Below are 16,341 nucleotides of genomic sequence, written 5' to 3' on the forward strand. Positions count from 1 at the left end.
TGGAAACAATTCAAACCCCAACCAATGAAGTGGAAGTGCTGAGCTCTCCTGCTCTCCCGGAGCACAATTATGAGATGTACATATTCTCTTCTCTGGTGTTTCATAATATAAACTTCACAGGAATGAGGCATCATCCCAGTGTGGTCAAAGTCTTTGCTAGACATGAGAAGAAAGGGTGCATTAGTCCTCCTCATTGATTGGTAGCATGAAATGCCCCTCTGCCCAGCCCAGGGGCCTCTATGCCCTGTTAGACTCATGCTATAGCTAGGATCACTTCTCACTAGCGGGCACGATTTGAGACTGCCGCCACTGGTGAGAAACAGCCCCATGGCCCCCATCATTGGAGAACCCAGGTTTATTTCAGACAGGTCACGAGCAGTCAGCTTTGTGCTAAAGTTCACACCGACTACCTCGATTACGTCCTGGGTGTTTGTTTTCCTTAGATTAGTATCAGGTCTAAGTTCACTTCCGCCTCCTCCGACAGGTAGGGGATCCGCTCGGCAGTTACCGAGGCTCCCTTGAGCAATGTGAACAGAACGCAAGCGGTTCTTCAGTTCCATTTAAAGCTTTATTTTTACAACTTCTAGTTTCTAATGCTGCATTTACACTGAAGGGGTAAAACCACTATTAATACAACTATCCTCAGTGTAATCATAACTTCTCAAAGCAAAACGATAAGACGAAGTGTGACAAGATCTTCCAGTGTGATGGCGCACCGTGCAAGGTGGGTGTGAAAATACGGACAGCACCCGTGTATTGCACAGCAGTGTAGAAAGGGCAGGTCGCAACCAGTCGGTGATTTGCACCGGTGCTTAAAGCTACTAATGTACTAAGCCGTAGTTTCTTAGATACACATTTGCAGGATGTCGCAAAAAATTCCTGCCTGATTATTGTGCGCGAGATAGAAGGCACTGTACTGTGTGAGTGGGGCACAGGTCTGCAACAGCAGGGATTGTGTGCACGGTAAAGCAGGCCTCTATTGCTGCATCTCGGCATATGCACTTTCTAAGCCGCAAATACTGTCCATACTCGCAAACTAGCTTTAGTATATAGTGTCTTTTGTTTTTGAAACCGCAAAGCCTGTGATTTTGCAACCTACATCTGCTGCATCTACGAAGCACTTCCTACATCAACTGTTCTGTTATTTTTCTATCTAGAATATACAGAGACTGGACATCGGTAATTCCTAATCATCTGTTTACAAGCAGATAGTCAGTCCACAAGACAGGTTTGTTCACGTGTCGACTCTAATACCCCTTGTGTTGGCGTTATCATAAGGACACTTCGTTGTCGAAGCTATAGCTGCTTCCTGGATGAACAGTAATCCGTACGGTGAGAGCACTCCTTTAAAGCATCAGAGTTTCAAGAAGGTATGTCCTAAATTTACAAGCACCTGAAATAATTATGATTTATTTTACATTATTACAAAATATTCTGCATGCAGACCTGCCAACTCGCAAGTGTCTCTGTGGGTCACATAATATTGTCTCTCTTCCCACTGTCACCCACTGAAGAGCTGAACACCCTACCCAGAGAGGATTTACAGCTCGTATGAGGAGGCACTGCACTTTCTATCTAGTATGGATTTTGAAAATGTGTTGGGTTAGCAACAGGCTGCGACTACAGAATCTATTAGTGCTTTTGGTCAGGGGAGGAGTGGCCTTCCCCTCTCTAGACCCCACCCCTTCAATATATTTTATAGCAGTTTAGGCATTGATGGCTTGAAGTCCCACCCCCAGCTCCGCGTCCCAACCTTTTTGAGACTCTACCTCTTTCGCAAAGGAGGTGTGGGGTCAGGTATGTGTATGTTTTCTTTTTTTTCTGAATTCACATGTTACAGCTGAATCAGTTAAACAGAGCTCTGCAGGTAATCAGTGTTACTTGGGTAACATGACCGCCTCTAAAACTGTTGTTTACTGTCACTTGAGTAATGGGACTAGCCAGGACATATTGTTCGGGGTCAAGGAAAACAAATGTTCATGCTTATGGACCCACCTTACACACCCTCTCAAAAGTTTTACTCCTTCCTTTATCAGGAGTAAATTACTGATTTTTTCCAGAGGGAAAAGGGGTGGAAAGGAATTTTTGAGCACAGTTAAACATGCAGGTCCGTGGGTGTGCACAAACTCACAAGGCATTCCATATCTGGGCCTACCACTTCAAACCTACTTCCAGTCCTTGACGGTATATATGTCCACAAAACAAATTTCATGTCAGTGAGTATTTTTAGGAGCTATATATACTGAGTGTTTAAGCCAGGCATGCAAGATAGCTCACAGACCGACTTTGACAAGGTTTTTTCAGGGCTGATCTTGTCTGTGCTCACAATCACAGCAAACACAAGGGAACTGTAAGAAAACAAGGAGAACAGAGCTGTCCAAAATGTATACAATGTGGTGTATATCATACTAGGGGGCCATCTCTTCGATACTCAGCTGGCAATCTAAGCACTGGGCTGCACGTAGAATCTGGGTTTATTTACAGTATTATTGTGGAAACTCAAATGAATGCTTAACAGTACATTTTCAAGGCAATCACTGCAAGATACAGCGGGAACTCTGCTATCATTCAAGAAAATAAATATGGGTGGAACATCTCTCGTACATAAGCCCCACATACAACTATCTCCACTTCAGAAGATTAGTCAAGAGGTGTCTCTTCCCCACATGACGACTACACTCACAGTTCAAGCATATACCACAACAGTATAATCAAACATGACCAACTACACTTCTCAAAGTATGGAAAAGAAATGTTGTTATACAAAAACAAGTCATTGTACTTTGAACTATGCCTCCGGTTGTAAGTTGATCCATTTATATAACGGGAAAACTATATACTTCAACCCAAGATACATGGGTTTATCAGACCACGTCAAAGTTCCTGCTTCTATGTACATACAGGTGCATATGTAGATAGTTATGCCTACTTATAGTAACGGCAATTAAGTGGCATGTGTAAATTTATGTATAAAGAAGTTAATTGCACTTATTTAAAACCAGAAAAAAAATGCACAAGATAAATCTGGACAGCAGACCATGTAAATATTGCCGCTTCAATGTACATGTGAATATTGATATCGAGAGGTTTAATCAAGCAAACATAACTTTACAAAGCACCATGTGTGTATATACGTATGTATACATTTTGCTACTTAAAATAAAAAAATCACTTCTGTCCCTCCCATCTGTCCTCCCTTTGTCTCATCCCAAAACTGACTGTCAACTACCAACTATTCTCCTCAAACATTCACCCCTACTTTTTAGCCATGCCACCCAACAAACAAGCACACACGACCACTACTTACAAAAAACTACTACCTCCCTTTTTCAACTTAATTTCTATCATTCTCTCCCACTCTAAGCTCCCTCTTTTCAAACTCATTCCTATAATTCGATCTCTACTCAAAACTCTACTAAACACGCATAAAATTAGGAGCACAAACCTAACAATTAATACACAAGGAAAACAAGCATTTGCAATGCAATAGGTCTCGTAATGGTTAAGTTTGAGCTATTGGCGTTGCAAATAATAATGCAACAACAATAGCTTAAACTTTTAGTAATGCGAGACCTATTGCATTGCAAATGCTTGTGTTATAGATCTGGTTAGCGACCTTACAAACATTGTCATGCACTTTTTTCAACATACATGTACTATTAACACATGGATCAATATATAAAAAAAAAAAAAAAAATGTATAAAAGTGCAGTTTCTCTGCCCATCGCCACGCCCGCTTCAGACCCTCGCTGGAGCTCCACCGTCATGCTCGTCTGAAGGGTGCCACTCACTTCACATCATTGGGTTATTGCCGCTCACATACAGCCACTTTCGCCCGACGTTTCTTGCATAACACAGAAGTTGTGCAGGTGGGAAGAGGGAGAGGATAAACATTCCATAGCCCACACAGATGTTGTGCAGGTGGGGTATACATTCCATAGCCCACACAGAAGTCGTCGCAGGAGGGCTATACCTTCTAGATCCCACCCAGAAGTTGTGCAGGTGGGGTACAGATTCCGTAGCCCCCACAGAAGTAGCGTAGGTGGGGAAGGAGAGGGGGCACTCACTTCATTGGTCCCTGCAGGTTTAGTGCTGGCTGGAGAGGGGGCGCAAACTCTGGAACAGCCCCACCCTCCCCTCTGCTTTTGCCCATTACCCTGGAGATCAGGACACACCGCACAACCTCCGGGAGGGCTCCGGGGGGGCCCTGGCTGTCCCTCCCCAGTCCCGCCACCGCCTGGTAGCAGGTGCACGGAGCGCTGTTTAAGTCACTCAGGGCGGCGCTTGCTCACCTGTCTGGCTGGTCCGCCTGGCGCCTCTGGAGCTGTGATCATTTCCGATCAGCGGAGGGCCCAAGAGGTGCTTTGGGGCCATCCGAAAGGGGGGCGGAAGGGAGGGGTTCTCATAGGTGTACAACGAGGGCGAACTCATAAGACTGGATGAGAGGGTCTACCAGGCTAAGACAGAAACCCGGCGACGGAGGGGAAGTATCGCTGTAAATATTGGTTGCGAAAGAGACATGTCTGTCGCCGGTCGGCAGGATAAAAGCGTGGTGGGGAGGGCAGAGGAGCTGGGGAATATTAATTTAAGGTGGAGGAGCTGGGGAATATTAATTTAAGGCTCGAGAATAAAGTCTCTATAACTACCTTAGGCGTCCATATCAGGCGCAATGCATCTGTATCTTAAAATTACGTTAGCCTTATTGCTAGTAGCAGTGACCACATTACGTATATTTGTGCATATTGTTTTGAAATTCTTAGTTAGATCATTTGGTCAGCGTGCTGTCTGTGCGTGCATGGGTTTTGCTATTTTATCGTTATTGTAATATCAATAGTTTTAAAAACATGTATTACTTCTAACATGCGTACCGGGTTATCGCTTATAAAAATCAGACCTTTTATTTATTTTTTATTTCTGAAATGTGTGACGTGCAGCACTTCAAATCACTCAATATATTAATAATTAGTTTTATTTTGATTTTTTTTTAGTATCGACTCATTACACCGACTCCAGCCGCATCGAGGAGGGAGTTTGTTTTGGTTTCGGTAAGTGGTCCCACCACTCAAAAGAATTAGGCAGAGGGCAGAACTCCCGAACCCCCAGCCCCCCCTCCCTGTTCCTAGTCAGAAGGAAGGGGGAAGGGGAGGGGGGGCAGAGATCAGCTGGGAGGGACAGCCCCTGATCGGATGACTCAAGACGAGTTCCGAATTATCCTGACTAACTTAATGTTGATGCACTGTGACACTCCAGGGACCTCTGGTTTAATTGCGCACAGTCTGGGACGTGTATAAGGACACGCAGGGCTGAGAGAGGTGCGGGGTGGGCGAGCGGCGGGTGGGGGTTCGCAGTATATGCTGTATCCTCCTGAGGCAGAGACACTCCGCAATTATAAGTAATAGAGCAGCAATATGCCCCCACCTAAAGCACTCCTGGAAGCCGAGCAGGAGTGCAAGACGCAGGAACGGCAGAAACACATGAAAGGTCTGTGAAAACTAAGGAGAAACGGACAGACTGGAAGAGTTGCATTAAGACAGGAAGAGCAGAAAATCTGAAAGGAGGAAGGAACTGACAAAAGAAACCAGGAACGAATAAGACAAAAAAAAAAAGAAAAGAAAAATTGGCAAAACTGAAGAAAAAGTTAAGCAATAATTAGAAATAGACAAAAACGAGACAAGGGCTACCTGCGCCAGGGAATGGATCCTTGCTCACCCGCCCCCTGCCTGGACACGTTGCGGGTGAGTCTTGATGTTCTCGAGCCCGGCGGGAGTGAGTCACTACACGCCGTAAAAGCGATCGCGAAAGCGATCGCTATTGTCAAACAAACAAGCCCGCGAGTGGTGCGCGAGCGCCACAGCGAGCCATGTGGTTTCAATTACCGCGCCCGTGTCTGGGCACGATAATTGAAACCACATGACCGGCGGTGCGCGTAATAGACACCAATAGGCCATGGGCGGAGCAATGCGCCCGCCTTTGGCAAATTGCCTGCAGTCTTTCATAAAAAGACGCACGCAAAGGCCAATAGCGTGGTCCAAAAGGACTCGCACACGCACGAGCGATTCCTAGCTCCATTTCCAAACCCCCTACAAAAAGAGTCTCCCGCTGCGCGAGCAGTGCTACACACTGCACTGCTAGGCGCGAGACCTAAAAATACTACTAACCTATTAATTGCTAATCTTGGGTTCCAAAGTGGCATGATATGCTATAAAAAGCACTATGCCTCGTCAGGGGTCGTAAGCGTTATAGAAATACACTTACAATACAATGATAGAAGTGACCCTCTGAACAGGGAGGACGGATTGTCCTTCCCACTTGTCAATGAGGATTAGGAAAAAAATGTTGATTAAGGAGCCTTGTTAACATGAAAGGAAAAGATTAACATAGCAAAGAAATTGGGCACTGGCGCAAAACTACCTTCTCTCCATGTACATGAAACTTGGGAACGTCAATTTACTAACTTTGAATATTGAAGTGATAGCCACTAAAAAGACCACTTTAGAAGTTAGTCTGCAGGGTATTTGGAATGTCACGGCTCACAAGTTGAACCAGTTAACCATATAAGGGCAATGTTTAAATTCCAAAAAAGGCAGTGGTCTAGGTGAAATGCTCTTTGTAACCCCCCCCCCCCCTTTATAAATACCTTTATGACTGGGATCTTGAACACTGAAAGGTTGTTTTCCAGCATGTGGTCAGTACAGCTCCTCATGAATAAAAAGCAGAAGCTAAGCCAGTGACTTGTGGAAGTACTCACAGTATTTTATTATCTTGTGCTGATGAATAAAGGGGCCCTACGTGCAATAAAGATCACCTTTATGCATACATTTGCCAATATTTTCCATTTGGCAACATAACAAGCCCTTGTAGTGGTGGTTGGGGTGTTTGACGGTCAACAAATGTAGCACCCCCAAAAAAACAAGCATTAAAAATGCAATAGGTCTGGCCTTTGATTAAGTTAAAGCCATTTGCTTTGCTAATGGTATTGTATAGCAATTAGTAAAGCAAATGGCTTTGACTTAAAGGCAAGACCTATTGCATTTTCAATGCTTGTTAGGTCAGTATCGGGCAATGACACTGCAAGGAGCCGGTGACAAGGGGATAGCAAATATAATAGCAATTAGCAAAACAGGCGAAAGCGCGCCATGCGCGCGTTGGTCAGAGATGTCGCGTGTAATCCCACACCGCGCTTGCACATCTTCTGTCCGTCCGGGGATAGCAAATCTAATAGCAACTAGCAAAACAAGCGAAAGCGCGTCATGCGCACGTTGTGCAGAGATGTCACGTGTAATCCACCGCCGCGTGTGCACATCTTCTTTTCGTCCGCGTGCACGCTTTGGAATCCGTATGGATTCCAAAAGGCCCTCGCACGGCGAGAGCACCGCATGCGCGCTGCTAACGGCAGGCGAGAACAAAAAACTTTTTATTTATTTAAAGATACACAAAAATGTGTAAAAAGCATATGAGCAGCCATTGCAGCAAGACACTTCACACCACTGTTAATTATTTTATCCTAGAAATCCCCTTGTGATAATTGGAATATGCATTCCTTAGACTGAAGGCTGTCAGGAAATCCACTTGTTGCAATAGCACAATCACCTGTTGAAGAGTTGTCATTTGATGGGTATTCATTTAAAAAATAAGTTCAGAATAGGTAAGACTGTGATTGATCTCAAAGAGCCATCTTTGGTCAGTAATGCCACCATTACCTCTAGCAGTCAATGATTCACGAAGTTGTGATTAGTACATTCTTTACCATATACCTTCTCCACAGTGTAAATACCCATTTATCAGTTGTAATTTCCCTCCAACGACAAGTCATTAATCTGTCTCCAACAGGTGTATCGATTTGGAATATGAGGATGGAATCGCTGTTGGGCTGAGAAAGAACGTCTTCCTGGAAGTCCCCTAGGCTAAGCTTTGAACTGCTAGAAATCTTTTTCTTCTAATAGCGGACTGTGAGTTTTGAATATGCTGTGATAGAACTGGTTGTTGAAATGGCAACATGGATTTAGCAGTTTCAATACGTATTGGTTACATACCTGTAACTATCGTTTTGAAGCATTCACATGTCTGCATAACTCTGCCCTTTAGTGACTGGGTCAGAGAAAAAACACATTTATCACCAGGTTTCTCCTTTTTGAGTGTCAGCCACAAGCAGAGCATTTGACAGCGACCAGAAGTCCACAATGGCCGCTTGCCTTGGCTCTATATTCAGATTCTTTTTTCCGCTGTTTAGTGTGGAAGAGGGGAAGAGTGTGGAAGAGGGGAAGACTGTAGAAAGATTCAGGTTGAAAATATGATGTACAAACATACGAGGGTGAACATTGCTACTGAGGCAGTACGCATCCGAGAATCGGATGGCACCGTATTCAGAGCAAAGGAGAAGGATGTTACTTACCCCGTAAGCTCTGTTCGCAGTATGTAGTCCTGTAGATTCACATGCTCTGCAAACTCCTGCCATCTAGTGTTGGGTTGGGAGTTGTGCACGTTGTTTATCTTGGAATAAGTCTTTCGAGTCACAAGAGTGACTTCTCCTCTCGATGATATTAGGCATAGACTACTTTGTTAGATTGTTTTCTTGCAGGTGGGTGAGAAAGGAGTGCAAGGTATGTGTAAGAAAAGCTATGTCCATGCCAAAAGTAAATAAATGAGGTAAATATATAATACTACAATGGCCACAGGCTTTCGGGGAGGAGGGAGGGTGCATGTGAATCTACAGCACTACATGCCACAAACAGATTCTTACAGGATAAGTAATATAATCAGTTTGATGGGATGTGTGGCTGTAGATACACATGCTCTGCATAGACGGTAAAGCAGTCCCTCCTAAGAAGCAGTGGCTAGCCTGTGGGAGTGGCAGTAGTTTGAAAAAGGGTATGTAGTACTGCCTGACCTACATTGGTGTGTTGGTGCGCTAAAACATCTACACAGTAGTGCTTGGTTAATGTGTGTGGTGTAGACCATTAAGCTGGCTGACAAATATCAGCTATCTGAATATTTCAGAGAAAGGACATAGTGGCTTCCTTTTTACGAGTGGAATGGGCTCTGGAAGTAATAGGTAAAGGTCTTTTGGCCTTAATGTAGCACGTTTTAATAAATTTGACTATCCATCTGGTTATGCCTGAATTGGATATTGGGTTACCCTCATGAGAAGAAAAGGCCACAAAGAGTGCTTTTGTTTTCTTGAAAGTTTTAGTTCTATGTAGAACATGAGTGCTCTTTTTACACCTAGGGTATGAAGAGATCTTTCCACAACAGAATCTGGGTGAGGTAAAAAATTAGGAGCTCAATGGCTTGTTTGAGGCAAAACTGTGAGACTACCTTGGGTAGGAATTTAGGATTGGTACAAAGAATGAGCCTGGCACTATATATTTTGGAAGAATGGTTCTTCTAAGGTTAAAGTCTGGAGCTCCCTGACACCTAATTGAGGTAATGGCAACTAAGAATGCCACTTTCCGCGACAGGGAAGGGGGCTCAAGAGAGGAGGCTCAGAGGGGGGACCCATGAGTCTAGTGAGAACAATGCTAAGGTTCCAAGAGGGTGCTGAAGGAACCCAAGTCGAAATAACTCATTTGAGTCCTTCCATTTATGACTCGAAGAATGGAATTTTGCATAGTGAGGGATGCGGTTTATTTTGGAGATAGGCAGCCTTTGAAGCAAGATGTAACCGTATGGAAGTGTAGGCTAAATTTGCCTTTTATAAATGAAGTAGGTAGCAGATAATGTAATGCATTGTGGCTTTTATATGATCAATTATTTTTGACCGACAGTAACAAACAAAAATTCCCATTTTGCAGCATAACAGGTTCTAGTTGTGGATCAGCATGCTTCTTTGAGACAAGTCCATATATTCTGGTGGTAAATTAAGGTAATCAAACTCTATGACCTTAGGAGCCAAATTGCTAGGTGGAGCGTTCTGGGGTCTGGGTGTCGGATATGCTCTGGATTCTGAATGAGAAGGCCCAACCTGTTGGAGAGCTTCTCACGTGGAACTACTTAGAGATCTAGTAGTATTGTGAACCAGGGCTGACATATCTAAGTGGGAGCTACAAGGATCATGGTGAGATTTATGCCAGAGTTTCTGAACCAGAAACATCCCTGACCAACTCATCCATTGGGCGTTGCCCTTGGATAGTGGGTGTGGATACCTGGAGGCGAAGTCCGGGCATTTTGCATTTTCTGCTGTAGCGAAAAAGTAGATCCAAGGAAACCACCACCTTTGAAAGTAGAGAAGGAGGACTCTTAGGTGGAGTTCACACTTATGGATCTATTGCTGCTTCCTGCTGTGCCAGTCAGCAAAATAGTTGTCTGTCCCCAGCAGATATTCCGGAAACAGGTGAATATAGTGGTGAAGAACCCAGTTCCATATGGTTTGAGATGGGTGTGATAGTTGTGAAGACCGTGCCCCTCCTGTTTTTGTAGATAACTCAGGGCTGTCATATTGTCCGCCCAGAGTAAGACACGCCTTGTGGCACAGGTGAGGAAGGAAAGCTTTTAGTGCTAGGTAGATTGCTTGAAGCTCCAGGTAGCTGATGTGCAGAGATTAATGCCCGACATCCCAAAGACCTTATACTGTCAAGACTTGTAGCTGGGCACCCCAACTGAAGGAAAGCTTTCAGTGCTAGGTAGATTGCCTGAAGCTCCAGGTAGCTGATGTGCAGATATTAATGCCTGACATCCCAAAGACCTTATACTGTCAAGATTTGTAGCTGGGCACCCAAACTGTCTCTGATGAGTCTGTGGTGAGAGTGATGTGAGGAACTGGGCCCCTTTAATACGTTGTTGGTGCTTCATCATTACAGAGAACGGTGAGTGTGGAGGTCTATCAACACTAGATCTTCCAGGTCATCCTGTGATGGAGACCACAGGTCAGCTAGACACTACTGTAGGAGGCACACGTCTAACCTTGTGTGGGAACTATGGCAATGTAAGAAGCCATCATTCTCAGCAGATGCATGACATGTTTGGCTGGAACTGGGATAGAGCCACTTGAAAGTTCTGAATTCGAGCAGGAGTGGTGTAGGCTAACCCTGTGTTTATAGGATTGCTCCCAAGTAAGGTTGAACTTGTAGAGGCTGAAGGGGAGATTTAGGAACACTGATCTTAAACGCTAGTCTGTAGAGTAAAACCACTGTCAATTGAGTGTGCTTTGGCATTGTTTGTAAGTGCTAGCCTTGATGAGCCAATCGTCCAGGTATGGAACTACGTGGATATTTTGTTTTCACAGAGGTGCTGTGACCACTGCCAAGTATTTTCTGTAAACCACCGAGGTGCGTTAGTCATCCCATATGGAAGTACTTTGAATCGAGGTATTTGCGACAAACAGGGTCTATTGGTATGTGAAAGTAGGCGTCTTTTAGGTCTAGTGTTTCCATAAAGTTGATCTGTTAAAGAAGTGGATAACAGTGTAGAGTGACCACATGGAAGTGCACCGATAGGATGTAGTGGTTTAAAGGTCTGAGATCTAAGGCTGGTCTTAGCAATCTGTCCTTTCTGGATATCAGAATGTATAGAGAATATATCCCTGAGCCTTGATGTTGAAGAGGGGCAGGTTCAATGGCCCCTTTGAAAAGGGGGGGCTTGGACCTCTTGTTTGAGAAGTGTAAGCTGTTCCTGTGATAACCTGGGAGTACGAGATGGAATGTTGGGGTGTGTGGTAATGACTCCAGACAACAGGCATGTGTTGTTTGTGGGCATTGGGTAGTCAATGGTTTGCAGTGGGGTTGCTCCGCATGCGGTGGCACCCCTGTCCCTTCCCTTGTTGTTTCCTCTTCTAAAGGAACCCCTAAAATAACCTTTACTGTAGGTGTACTGGGTTTGTTTTTGTTGGGAAGTGGATGTGTCTGTGGAGATGGATTTTTATGCACCTCTGTAGCTTAAGCGACAACAGGAGCCTACAAAAGTGGCAGTTTTTAACGCTCCCATGGCCTAAGCTGTGTCTGTATCCTTTTTCATTTTGTCATGGGTAGTATCTACCTGCGGTCCAAAAAGGTGCTCTTTATCAAAAGGCATATTTAAGGCTGCCTGATGGACCTCTGGCTTGAATCCAGAACATCTAAGCTATGGGGTTCTTTTAAGAAGCATGCTGGCATTAATGCCTCTAGCCACTGTATCTGTTGCGTCTAGGGCACAGCGGATGTAATTGTTAATAATGGTTTTCCCTTCAGTGATAATCTGTTGGCCTCTTTTGTAGTATTCCTCATGGAGTTACTGCAAGAGTTCTTCCATTTCATCAAAATGGACTCTATCATAGCGGGCTAAAAGGGCTTGTGAATTGGCAATGAACCAATGATTGGCTGCCTGTGCTGGAAGCCTCTCCCCAACCGCATTTATGCACTTACTCTCCTTTTCAGAAGGTGGAGTGTCCTCAGTAGCCTGACTGTTTTCCCTTTTAAGAGCAGTAGTTGCAACAATGAAGTCCGGTGGAACCAGACTCCGAATAAAGAGGGTGTCAGAAGGAGCTGCTTTTTATTTTTTGTCCACCCTTGGAGCGATGACCCGGGCACAGACTGGCTCTTTGAAAATTTCCTCAGCATGTCTTGTTCCAGGAAGCATGGGCAAATACTAGGTGCCCTTGTAAGTAGAAGAAAGGGTGTCAAATAGAAAATCCTGCTCTAGGGGTTCTTTATGCAGCTCAACACTAGGAAAGCTGCCACCCTAGCCGGCTTGGGTGGAGGAGAAGGGGTTGGGGTCACAGTACTCAAATGGTGGCTGGATGGGAGTTTGTGCATCACCTTGTCCACCTTTATGTCGGAACTGGAGCTTTCAGCAATAGACAAAGCCTCCTCTTCTTCAGCGGTTGGCTCTTCCTGGGCGTGTTCTTCGCCGAAAAGGTCAGGAGTTTCAGCCCCACTCCTTCAAGACATTTTCAACTGACGAGACCTTCGAACTCGAAGGTTTTATTTTGGGCCGAAATTACTTACACACATCGCAGTCAGCATCTTTATGGTCGGGCAAAAGGCAGAGGTTGCACAAGAGGTGTTGATCGGAGTGCCGGTATTTTGCATGGTAACGCAGGCAAAATCTATACGGTGTACGTTCCATTAGAAACGCATATTTGATGGAGGCGGTGACATGCAGGAAGGTAGGCCCGAGGCGGGCGGCACCCCAAAGGGCGGTCGGTTGAAATCCGAACCGACTAATTTGAAGTGCAGTGAAGAAGTGGAAAAGCGTGTTCAAAACAATACTGTGGAAGACAGTAAAGAACTGAAGAATTGAATTGTACGGAAAATAGTCAAAACACAGAGCAGATGCACACATATCCAAACCAGACGGTAGAGAACACAACCTAACAAGAGTCGATGCTCATGCGTCATCTCACCAAGAATAGGAGTCGCTCGATCTTTTGACTCTAAAGACATATGCAGAGCATGCGTATCTACAGCCACAAATGCCATCAACCTGGTTTTTCTGGCATATTTTGATTTTAGGAGGGTTGGAGGATGGACTTTTACAGGTACGGTTACCTTGTGAATAAGGGTCATGCACAATAGGCCTTTTGAAAAATGTCCAAAGTGCCACCAAAACATTTGCACAGAAGGATGATCACTAGGTTTACATCTCTGTCTCCGGAAGGATTAGAAATCCGAGACATGCAAGGCCTGAGGCCATTTTAAACCAAAGACTTAAGATGTGAGAAAAACAAAGCTGGGCACACTATATCACAGATCAGGCAAAAGGACAGAGATTGGCAGAATATAGCTTATCCAATGAGGAGGCATCAGATATCCTTGTGGGTAGTGAGACTGCACATGGGAAACATTTCCAGAATTATTATACACAGGACACAACTTTCAAATACATTGAGTAAACCAATACAATACTGAAAGACATTTTTTAGATAAAAGCCAAAGCTAATGATTCCCCGGAATGGAAAACCTTCGGAGCTGAAAAGATGAGACTACAGTAAGGAAAAACCCAAGTCCTCAATGTTACTGATGATTAAAAGGCGAACGGACTCGACACTTTTCATGCAACAGTTTCAGTATCCTTATTTTTCCTGCATTTTGTCCACCTGTAACCCGGACAAATGCTCATGATCAAATAAAATGTTAAGTAAGTGTTATTCCACTTAAGCTGCAATGCTGAATGCATTTATCAACCATGTCAATGGTTGATAAATGCCTGAATTTAAAACACACCATATGCCCTCATATGAAATTGTTGAACCTTTTGTAACAATCTTTGGTTTCATTTTCCTGTACACTCCTGGTATGTTTTGTAGTAAATCTTCCTTATCCTCTCATCAATATCGGATATACCAACTTAATAATGTCAGGGAGTTCGCAAGGCATCAGTTCATGGCCACCCCCACAACTACTCTTCTTCAGGTGTCGAGGACTGTTTACATGGCAGTTTTTGCACTCAAAGCCAATCCCATATTAGATGCCATTTGGAGCCAAGGAAGTCACCGCTTTTATGTAAGTGAATCCGCTTTTCAGGTCACCATTCTGTGTGCATTTGACTCCTCTGGGAGGTGCCCTGTGTTTATTTTGCAGATCGGACTTTCTGCCTCTCAGATGTTGGTCTTTCATGTGCTTTATTTTGGGAAACGTCTCTGTAATCGGATAAGTCAAACTAATGCAAATTGGCATTGATCCCCTTTCTCTCGGTTAATAATCCTAGAAGGATTATACTGGCATTGCTTTCAAATGTTTAATAAGTCACATGGGCCCCTCGCTGGACTACTTTTTTCCATGGTGGAGTGGTGAGCACACCTTCTATCATTTTACTGCTAAGAGGTCTTCTTAAACCTAGGTTTCTACATGTCAGACAGAGCAAAAATTGCAGATCCCGCACTGAACCGAATGCACCTACTTTATATGACAAGAGGGGCAAAAAGGAAAAGGCTTATCTTCTATATCCCATCACCTTCAAAACCCTTGGAAGGTGGATATCTAGTGGCATAATAAGAATTCTCTTCTAATTGCACTCTGAATGCAGTACACTGCTTAAGTTGTGCTTCCTGGAAATCTCTGGATAAAAGGTTCTTGAGAAGTAATTAATCTTCTTTTTGGAGCAGAGAAAAACAGCTCCAAATCTGATGGTGGAAAAAACCCATCAGAGATAGAGTCTGTGTCTCGCTGTGTTGTGGGTTTTGGAGAGTGTGATTACAAGTCAATCTGAGAAGACCTGGACAGAAACAAAGTCTTTGAACTTAAACTAGTAGCAGTACTCCAAACCAAACATTAGATAAGTGGACACTGAACAGCATTTGATCTACCGCAAATGCAGTTAGATAGCCCTAACACGAGCCTCTAGCACCACTATATGCTTTACGGACCCATTTATGCGCAGACATAATCTTCTAGCTGAACTATGAGGTCCACAGACCAACTTTATGCAGCTGGCTTGGCACCCCCCACCTCTCCCCCAATACCAGACTTCTGGTCTGAGATTATGTGTGGTCAATGTAATTGCTGCCACTCAAATGACTTCAACGCTGCTAATATTACTTTTATGTTGCAGGCGTTCCACATCAGACTAGGTAATCAGCAGTGTTGCTGGAAGTTCTGGCCGGACGCCGACTAGCAAAAGCATGGTTGAGGGCTTCGTCCCAATACTTTGTGAATGTCTAAGGGATGTTATATATTTGTTTCATGAGATGTAGATATGTGCTTCACTGTATTAATCCAAATGCATGTAATGTTTGACAATAGGACTAAAAATATGCAATTTGATTCAAAGATCTGTGTCAACCCGTTTTCTCTCTTTTTTCTTTCCCTCTGTTTTACATAATTTCAAGATTTTTTTTTTTTAAATACATAAATGCCATAACACATGCTGCAATTTTGTAACTAGTTGTTCCAGGCATCTTTAATAACAACTTCCCTGACAGATCGCTGTACAATCTGGCTTTATACAGAAGTAGAATTTTTCTAAAATAAAATCTTTAGTCACCAGCAACTATATAAACACCGTCCTGGTGCCAATGGTAACCCTCTGAGCACATCTGCTTCATGGAAAAGTATTAGTCTGTTTCCATACAGAGATTATCAACCTATCGGCAGCAAAATATTTTTTGTGCTGTAAAAAAAAGTCCCTTGACAGAAGTAGAGGCAGACTATGGCGCAACACAAACAAATCTATAACAGCAGCAACGGAGATCGGTTTAACATGCAACCTCCCAACTAGCATAAGGCTATCTAATGAACTGTTAAGAGTCAGTGGCTAGTGACCAAACTAAATTCCAATAGAGAAAGTGTAAAAGAAGGATAATAAAAAGACAACAGTGGTGAGAAAAAGATAGTGCACTGCAGAGATGTAAACTTAAAAACAAGTGAGCTACATAATAAGGCAAAAGAGTGATCCTTAATGATGACAACATGACTAGTAAACAAAAGGTTC

General features: G+C 43.8%; 1 protein-coding gene across 2 annotated transcripts in view; it reads right to left on the reverse strand.

Moving 5' to 3' along the window:
- The window catches only part of MAP2K7 (mitogen-activated protein kinase kinase 7), a 178,911-nt gene that overhangs the window by 5,292 nt on the left and 157,278 nt on the right, over window positions 1-16,341 (reverse strand). The gene's annotated exons all lie outside the window — the stretch shown is intronic.

The sequence above is a fragment of the Triturus cristatus genome, chromosome 4_1, assembly GCF_964204655.1.
Source record: "Triturus cristatus chromosome 4_1, aTriCri1.1, whole genome shotgun sequence".
Lineage (NCBI taxonomy): Eukaryota > Metazoa > Chordata > Amphibia > Caudata > Salamandridae > Triturus > Triturus cristatus.